The 9513-nt window shown below is 48.5% G+C and overlaps 1 pseudogene; it reads right to left on the bottom strand.

Moving 5' to 3' along the window:
• Nucleotides 1-5695: 5695 nt before the first annotated feature.
• On the bottom strand, nucleotides 5696-6995 carry LOC148182784 (uncharacterized; annotated as a pseudogene).
• Nucleotides 6996-9513: the final 2518 nt, after the last annotated feature.

Genomic DNA, 9513 nt, shown 5'->3' on the forward strand with positions numbered 1-9513 from the left:
CCTAATAACCAAGAGCTCTGGATTGTTGCCGGGGTGCAACCCCCAACATTCCATGGACTGTTGACGGTTGCCAGGGTCTGGATCCCAACATTCCAGGGACTGTTGGAGCGGCCCTCCCTGGCTCTCCCCCCATCCCAGCTCCCTGCTGGCCCTGGCACCTGCCCTGCCTCCCCCATTTCCCCACAGCCCTGCTGGGCAGCTGGGCAGGGACCTGGCTCATAACATGAGTTCCAAGTTGCTGCTCCAGGCAGCATCAGTTTGCAGAGCCTCATCGGACAGAGCACTTTTCTCCGAAGTGGTGCAAATCTTAAGAATTTATAAAATGTGATCGCATATAGTAATGAGTTGCATGCTTCCTTTCTAGGCTGATTCTGTCTCTGGAGGAAAAGAATCTGAAAACCTCAGATTGCTGGAAGAAAGGAACCAGGCGCTGAACAATGAGCTGTCTCAGTTTCATTCTGCTCTTCAGCAGGCTGAACTGGTCTCTTCAAGCCGCGCAGGACAACTGCAGGAGCTCAACACCCAGGTAAGCCGTGCACTCCATCCTCTTCTCCAGGGACACACACCACCACCTTTGGCATGGAGGCCCCAACCTCTTTCCCCTCCCAGCAGCATCCACTGTCGCCGTGTTCTGCCCAGGGCTGCTGCGGCTGCACCCTCAGGCCAAGGCTGGATCTGGTGTCTGCTGCCGATGTTTTCTCCCATTCTCTCCTGGGTCGCAGCAGGAAATCTGGGAGGAGAAGGAGCAGCACACTCCTCTGGAGCTTCTCTGTCCCTCTGTTAGCAGTGCTGTCCCCGACAGGATTGGTGCCTGTGCCAGGCACTGAGCAATGTGGGGACACAGACGTGGCTATGGCAGGCTGGGCAGGGCACTTCCACCACAGCCAGTTCAGCCCGTGTTCAGAGCTGCAGCCTCAAGGGTGTCCCTTGCCTCCCTTTCCCTGTTTTCTCTACCTTTGTCTCCACTGGAATCCTTGGTTCTGCACCTTCTGTTTCTGGTGTATTTCTGCCTGAAGTCATTTCTCCTTCAATGCTCTCCCTACTGCCCGCTCTGCTGCCTCAGGAGCAGCCCAGTCCCTGAGGCTCTCTGCATCCATCTTCCAGATCCAGGCTATGCAGGATGCAGTGACAGAGAAGGCAGCTCAGCAGGACACTCGAGAGAAGGAGCTGCTGCAGGAGCTGGAAAAGTCCCGAGCAGGAGAACAGAGCTTGAGGGACGCTGTGCATGTGCTGGAGGCTGAGGTGTCTGAGCTGCGTCTGAGGCTCCAGAGCTCTGAGGAAAGAGCAGAGGCCATGGCCATACACTGTGAGGCCATGGAGATGGAGCTGAGGATGGCTGAGGCTGACAACAACCAAATCAAGGCCTGCAATCAGGAGCTGCAGACACTGTTGGAGGAAACTCAGCAAGGTACAACTCCTCTCCCATCCATTGCCCCATCCTGTTCCACCAGCGGGGATCTCTGATCCCATGCAGAGGTAAAGGCCTGTGCCCAGAGATGGCAGACAGGAAAAACAACCAGTATGAGATTTTTCCATCCAAGTGCCTGTGAAAGCCTTTTCTTGAGAACGATGCTGTGGCTGGCAGTGCCAACTGGCTCTGCTGTGGCTGATCCCATACACAGCTGGTGCCTTTCAGGTGCTGTGTCTGTGCTAAGCAGCTGGAGCTGGATGCCTCAGCTCAATTCCACCAAGCTCCAGGCCCTGCCAGAGCCTCCAGGCTATTGGCCCCTCTGGAGCAGGGCTGCACAGGCATCCCTGCTGCTTTGTCTCTCTTGGATTGTTCACTCTGCACAAGGCCAAGAGCAAACACACTTTGCTATTCCTCTGAACCTTGCCCCTGCCATTCCTGCTTTTTTCTCTGCCTGGAAGTTTCCTTCATTTCTCTCAGGTTTGGAAGCTCTTGTGGGCTTAAGACTTGGCAAACCCAGTCAGGAAGAGAAGACAGTGCCATTGTCTCTGCAGGATGCCCATCAGTTTGCTTTACTTTGCTTTCCCCCTTCTCTTTCCATTTCCCTCCTGCAGCAATATGGAGGGCAGAACACCAGAAAATCTTTCTAAGAACGGGCCTGAAGGAAGAGGCCACTGCCCTGAAGGAAGAGGCTGTGACTGTTCGTCAGGAGATGGAATATCTTCGGAGGAAATTGGAGAGCCAGGAGAAGGAAAGGAAGGATCTTCTGGTGAGAATGGCAGATGCCACAAAGGGCCATTTCCCAGCTATGTTTGCACCTTGTGTTACCAGTTCTAAGGAGCACCTTTTTCCAGTTTACCTTTCCTAATTGCATTCTTCTGAATAAGGAGGAAATGATGTTGTAGCCATGTCAAAGCCAGTTAGCACTGAGGCTGCTGATTTTCCTCCATGCTGGAGTTCCGTGCCCTGGAAGCTTTAGTTCTCCATGTCCACACTGTCTCTATTGACATTGCATGGTTTGGGCAATGTCTGGTGTCCAAATCCTTGTTCAGATTTCTAAATATCTGGAGCTGGCAGGAGGGGTGAGAAGACCAAGTTTGCTGTTAATTGAAAGGTGTTTGGCCTTGGCCATGTGAGAGCAGGCAGTGGGGAGAGAAGAGAGGAAAGCCAAGTGCTGATGCAGATCAGGACGTGTGCCTGCAAGGGGAGAACTCGTCCTGAGTGGCAGCAGGGAATGACAGACTGATCTGGCCATTGGTGCTGCAAGAGAGGGCAGTGGGGCTCTCGGGGATGCTGCCCTGGAAACTCTACACAGGAGTGTTGGAAAAGCACTCCTGTTGCCCCAAGGCCTTGGAATGAAATGCTGAGGGTGTTTGCTCTCCTTCCTTCCTGATGGACAGCACATCCTCATGGCACTGCCTAAATCCTGCTTAGCATTGACTTGAGATCCTGGCTGCAGTTCTGGCAGCTCGTGCCCAAAGGAACACGGGAGTGGAGCTGCCAGAGGTCGGGGAAGGGCAGAAAGGAAGCTGGGATGGGCTGAGCGAGCTGGGAAAGAGGCAGCGTCAAGGGGGGCCCAGCCAAGGTCTGCAGCAGCCCGAGAGGCAGAGAGAGAGAGAGGGGCAGCACGTGCCTGCCCCTGCAGCAGGAGTCCAGATCTGGTATGAGAAGCAAACCAAGAGAGGCAATGAGTGAGTCTTCTTCTCCCTGTTTTGGCAGCATGAACGGGAATTGTACCAACAGAAGCTGAGGGATCTGGAAAAGAAGAAGGAAATGGGTGCACCTGACACACAGAGTCGGAAGAAGATAACCCAGGAACTGGAAGTGGAGAGGGAAGACATGCAAGAAGAGTTGGACCATGGGACTGCTGCTGCCTTGAAGAAGAGAGGAACAGAAGAAATCAAAGGGACAGAGAATGGACATCTTCTGACTTCTGCACTGAGGAAGAGCGAAATAGCCAAAGGGACTTTGAAGAAAAGCTTTGTAATACTGCAGAGAAAATCTTCTGACAACTGCATGGGCCAGTCTCATCTCCAGGTAGGCAGAGGCACTGACCTTCAGTCCACTCCAATGTCCCTGAAGAATTCCAGTGATGTTTCCCATAAAGAAGTGAGACTCTATATCCCTGTCAGTCCAGGCCTGCTTGGGCAAAGGATGCTTGCCAAGCTGGAGATTTCTGAGGGACAGCTCTTGTGGTGTTTGAAATAAGGCAATCATCTCCCCTCTGAATCCCCAGCAGGCTGTTGGAGCACAAGAGGAGCAGCTGTTACGTGTCTCACAGACCAGGCTGGAACCTCAGCTACCGCTTGCATCAGCAGAGGAAAAGACAGAGTCTCCTGAATGAACCACTGAGCCCAGGAGAACCCTTGAGCAGGTAAAATGGGCTTTCTGTGCCTCCACAGAGCCTCAGGCTCCTCTGGAACACAGCACGTTTGCCCAGGCAGTGCTTTGCACTGCCCTGCTTGTTTCCTTGCCTCTCCCTGTCCCTGCTGTGGGCGCACCCTTTTGTTTGTTCTGTCTCTTGCGGCAGCCCAGGGCTTTCTCAAAGGTGCCTTCACTGCACTGTCTCCCTCCCTGGCCCCGTGTCCCTGGACACACACTGGCCTCTCTTGCGCAGCCCCCAGCGAGAGCTTTTTGCCCCCAGTGTTGTCTGGTGCAATTCAGGGTCTCAGAGCAGAGATCTTGCATTGATGTCCAGAGGTTCTTTTGCTCCATGTTTGCTGACGGATTTCTGTGACCCTTTCTCCCATCCAATGTGCAGGTGGAACCTGAAGGAAGAAGAATCAGAACTTTTAGGAGAGTGTTCCCCCCAGAGTCCCTTACGTTCAGGGTCTCCAAGTCTGACCACCAAAATAGGTCAACTTCTGAAAGAAGCTCCAGCAGCTCAGGGGAGCAGCAGTAGCCCTCCTGCTGATGCACAGCCTGTGGAGCAAGGGCTCAGTGGCCCAAATGTGTCCTTTGGAAATCAGAGTTGGGTTCCTCGCTGCTGTTGGAACTCTCTCTGCTAGACCTGTGGGGGCTGAGGGATGTACGTGGGAAGGGTTTGGCAGCCTTGGACCGGACTTGTTGATCATCTGAGCTCTGTTCAGGGCCAGTCTGGGAGCCTGTTCCTTTCCCCTTCCCCAAGGGCAGAGTGTTGGTGAGGGCTGCAGTTGGAGGCTGTGTCTGCCCTGACAGCCGGTACCGTGGGGCTGTGGATGCTGCTGCCAGCGTGGGCTTGTCTGAGCCGGGCCTTGTGCCTCTTTCAGGTGTCCCTGCTGCAGTCACAGCTGGCCCGAGACCGACAGCACCACCTGGAGAGCTGTGCAGGGAGCAGGCACGAGACACTCCCCTTGAGTCACAGGGAGCAGAAGGGATCTCCTTGCTTCCTAAACTTCTCAGAGAGGAGCCAGAGTGCAGTTGGATGTAGTCTTAGCCTTAGAATTTGTCAGTAGTTTATGTTTAAAGGATAGTTATAGGTGTAAGTGAACCTTTATACAACTGTGTTCCATAGGATGTAGGATATATTTATAGACAAATAAAGAGGTTGTTATGATCACGATTAAACAAAAAGATCTTTATCCAAATTACTTACTACCCAGTACAGGGTATATAACTATAACTTCCAGTATAGTGCATTATATTTGAAACAACTTTGAAGCAATTTTATTCAAGCCCGGAAAACCAGTTCTGAATTAGAGATTGATCACCCAGACCAATGATCATGGGCAAAGATTTCTCTCAGCCTCAAGGAGTGACACTGAGGGACATGATCACTCCAGGGAGGACTCTGCAGAAGGGAGACATGTGACATAATCCACTTTGGTGAGGTCAGGAGACTCCTGCCATGTGTGGAGCTTTTTCATTTGTCCTTAGGAAACTGCAACCTGCTTTATTCTGAGAGTCACAGAATCTCAGGCTGGGTGAGCTTGGAGGCACTTCTGGAGGTCACCTTGGGTCATTGTAGAGACAGACACACAACACACACCCACCCACCCACCCACACACTTGAGCAGAGACAACAATGGCTCCTCTTTATTACATTATCTCAAGTTTACACCCTTAACAAAACGTGGTCTGAAGTCATTAGTTACACCAAAAGAGCTCATTATATTCATTGGACAAAGCAATAGCTCATTGTATTTTATTGGTACAAAGCAATTAATGTCAATAATTAATTGGCAAGAGCTTACAACAGATTATTAAGGCACATATGCTCTCCTAAGGCATAACTCTCCCCTCACTGCAACTATCCCTTATATATCTGTTTTATTGGTTTGCATGCTAAAGGCCTTGCTTTCTTCCTTGCTATGGATAAACTTGTATTTTATCAATTTCTTCTTCTGCTAACCCAACTGATGAGCCTGCAGACCAGTTGCTAAGCCCAGCCATACTTCCCCCTTTTTGTATTTGAGCTACAAACACAGCTGTCAAGGATTTTTGCAGGGCCCTTTGCTAAAATCCAAGCAGGCAGGGGAGACACAAAGCAACAATTACAATCACTAACAAGATTAGCAATCCAGTCTTCAACAAAGATCCAAGCCACCCAGTGATGGCCCAGCCCTTGAAAAGATCATCTATCCATCCTTCATTCACGTGTCATTAACTCTCCCTTTCAAGTTTGCAGTGCTTTTGTAGATTGATTCACTGTGATCTGATAAATTCATACAACACATTCCTTCAAAATCCTGACATCCATGACCATGTGCCAATAACAGAAAATCATAGTGGCTGCATTCTGCAAAGTGGCATGTCTAATGCTATCTACATCCATTAATAACCCCCTTAAAGCTACAGATGTGTCATTGCTTTGTTTGGCTAGCCAACAACCAAGTCTATGCATTGAGGTTAAAGTGTGAGCTGCAGCCACTCCAGGTGCCAAAACAGATGCAGAAATAACAGAACCAGGTCCCCAAAAGGCCACAGCATCCTGACACTAAGAAGTGAATGTGTGTCAAAGTGATCATGTTCTTCTTACCTCTTGATCTATCATTGTTCTGTTGGGTGTCAATAAGGTCAATTGCCCCAACCTGCAGGGACCTCCTGTTATTTTACTTGCAATACCAAACCAAGCACGATCACCACAGATTAAAAACACACCCTTTGGCAGCTGCAAAGGCACATTAGAGGCACGTGATGTACGGCATGAGGCAGAGTTACACCATCAGCTTGCATTTCTATATACGTCTAAGGTTGCATTTACATTCTGAGGTAACCCCCTTGTGGTCTTGTCTTTGTCCCTGTAACTAAACATTACACAAGCATCCATTTGCAAGGATCCTAGCAATTCTAGTTCTTGTGGCTCAGCTGTAACCTGAGGCAAGAGGGCCTAAATGCTATCCCAGGAGTCTACATTATGTACAGGATTTCTTGATTTACAATTAAAAGCTTGTGGGGGACAAGGCCAGTTGTTAGGAGGAACACCAACAAGACATGTAGAGCATGGCTTTTCAGGATTGGCGATTGCTAAACACAGCGTATCCTGATGTACGGCTTTAGCCAGTGTCACTCACACGTTCCGTTTTGGCTGCGGAGCCATCCATCCTGTTCCTTCCTGTGTGCTCCAAAGAAGGCTTGACACAATGAGCAGGAATCCAGCGTGGTCCATTTTCTGTGCAAACACAAGCATAACCCTTTCCCCAGGTTATTAAATCTACAGCACCACTCCATTGGCCACTTACCAAATCCCTCTCTGCTATAATTTCTATGTCCCCCTGCTTCTCTGTTACCACTGTCCGCCCAGCTGCAGCCAGGGAAACAGGGGAGATAGCATAGCATAGAAAAGAAGAACTTAAAAACGAGGCCCTTTCCCTTAGCTGAGATGCAAGTGCAGCATTATTTCTTGGGGTCCCGTGGAGAAGAGCAGGAGGGAAAGAGCAAGAGCTATCGATAAGCACCCCTTCTTGAAGGCAGGGGGAAGAGGGTGGCTTACATTCACACAACCAATGAGGGGAACTGGGGAGAAAGAGATAAGGGAAAGAAGCTTACAATTCTACATTTTCGGGGGTACATTCTTTGCGTCATACCATCTTTTCTAACGGCATTACAACACCTCACCTGCACCCGAGCAGGCTTTTGCAACTCAGATTTTGAAGTCAAAGTAGAGAAACGAGGAAATAAAGGAGGTCAAGAAGTTTTCTCCCTATAGGATAAAAAGCTTAACACATAAACTGCTTTGTGCAGTCGTGCCTGGGGGGTTTCTCCTTGCATTCCCCTTTTTTCTTTTTGAAGCTGATGCTTCAGAGTGCCACAGGCATGTTCAACAATAGCTTGTCCAGTAGAAGAATGAAGAATACCTGTATCATATACAATTCCCCATGCAGCCAAAAAATCTTGTGTTTTCTGAGATATATAACGAGATCCATTATCAGTTTTTATTTTTTGAGGTACTCTTAGAATAGCAAACACTCTTTGAAAATGACGAATAACATCCAAAGCTTTTTCTCCTGCATGTGCAGTTGCTACAATAGCAAAGCGAGAAAAGTATCAATAGACATGTACATGCTTTAGTCTTCCAAACTCATCAATCTGAGTGTCACGATCCGCAAGGTGGGATTCGTGATGAGGTTCTTTCATTCGATCTTAGTGTACAAAAGATTATCAGGGACTTAAACCAAGGACTTAAACAGCAAAACACACAGTTTATTGAGTGCTCATCAGCACTAATATGCGATAGAGGGAAAAGAGGAGAAAGCAAAGCATAAGAAAAAGAGAGTAAGGGGATTATAGCTACCAACGTCAAAGTCCACTCAGCCGTCCAAAGACGCAGAGTCTTCTGTCCGCTGGGGAGACCTCAAAGGAAGGTAAATTTGGGGTGTGATTTTCTAGTCTTTTACAAAGCGAGGGGCACAGGGCCAAAACCAGAGGAGATTGATGATCATTGTGATGAATTCCACTGCGCAGGGGGCAGGTGTAGGGTACAGAGCAAACCACGTCTTGCAAGTCTTTGCTCACCAGCAGGAACGAGGGCAGTGTACCGTGCAACCACCAGCAAACAATCACTTAGCAAACATCCACCTCAGCTAGGCCCAAACCCCTAAACCAAGTCCCTTGTGATATTCAGGGTCTCAGTCTCCGTCTTTGAGACGGTTGTGAGACAGATGAAAGAATCTTCAGACCGTCTCTTACACTGAGTTATGTCTGTCTGCCAAAGTTGCAACGCTTGCAACCCTCTGGGCTTGGTCCCATAATACATAGGAACACGTGAACCGTGACTGTCAGGGCATACAACAATCATTGAACGAGCATCATTGTTACTAAGACCAAATTGTCGTGGTAATGCTTGAAAACCTTGACGGTAAAATGGATGAGATAGTTTGTTGCCTATGGTGAGGAACCATTAAGGCAACATTGGCAACAAGAGCATCAGCATTTCCTTCAGTGAAAAACCCCGGGAGAGAAGTGTGACTGTGAATATGCATCACAAAATATGATTCAGTGCATTGCTGAATTGTATCCCACAATTCCACCAACACATCAAATAAAGGTGGGTGATCAATTTCAGATAAAACAACTTTATCTAATTTTCCGGTCAAATTTGCTCCATAGGCAGAATCTGTCACAATATTTACAGCTTGAGGGAACAATTGAAATGCAGTGGCCGTGGCTCTCAGTTCAACAATTTGCAGTGAACCAGTTTGATATTTTACCACAGGTTGCCAATTACCACTGATTTTCAATGCAACTGCAGTTTTTTCTGTTTTTCCAGAGCCATCTGTAAAAACACTGGGTCCATCTACAGGGCTTTCCATACTTAACTGCTTTTGGCCAACTGGTACTTGCTGAAAAAATTTCAGTGAAGGATGACTTGGTAAATGATAAGACACCTGCCCTGTAAAAGCAGCCATAGCAGCTTGGAATGTAAGCATAGCAGCTTGTAAGTTATCACAGCTTGCCAATAACTGTTGGCACAACACCACTCAAAATACCAGATCTGAAGAGGCAAAACAATTCTTTCAGGATCTTGACCAGTCAATCTAACACACTGTTTAGGACACTTAATAAGTTCAGCAGTTAATTCAAAAAGACCAGGGGCAGTTTTTATAGATCGAAAAGGTAAAAATAGCCATTCTAACATATGTAAAGGATCTTCCCACTGATCACTCCATTGCACAAGAATTGCAAAA

Source organism: Pseudopodoces humilis, chromosome 19 (genome assembly GCF_049639895.1).
Source record: "Pseudopodoces humilis isolate 2021_Gansu_Grassland_sample_001 chromosome 19, ASM4963989v1, whole genome shotgun sequence".
Taxonomy (NCBI): Eukaryota; Metazoa; Chordata; class Aves; order Passeriformes; family Paridae; genus Pseudopodoces; species Pseudopodoces humilis.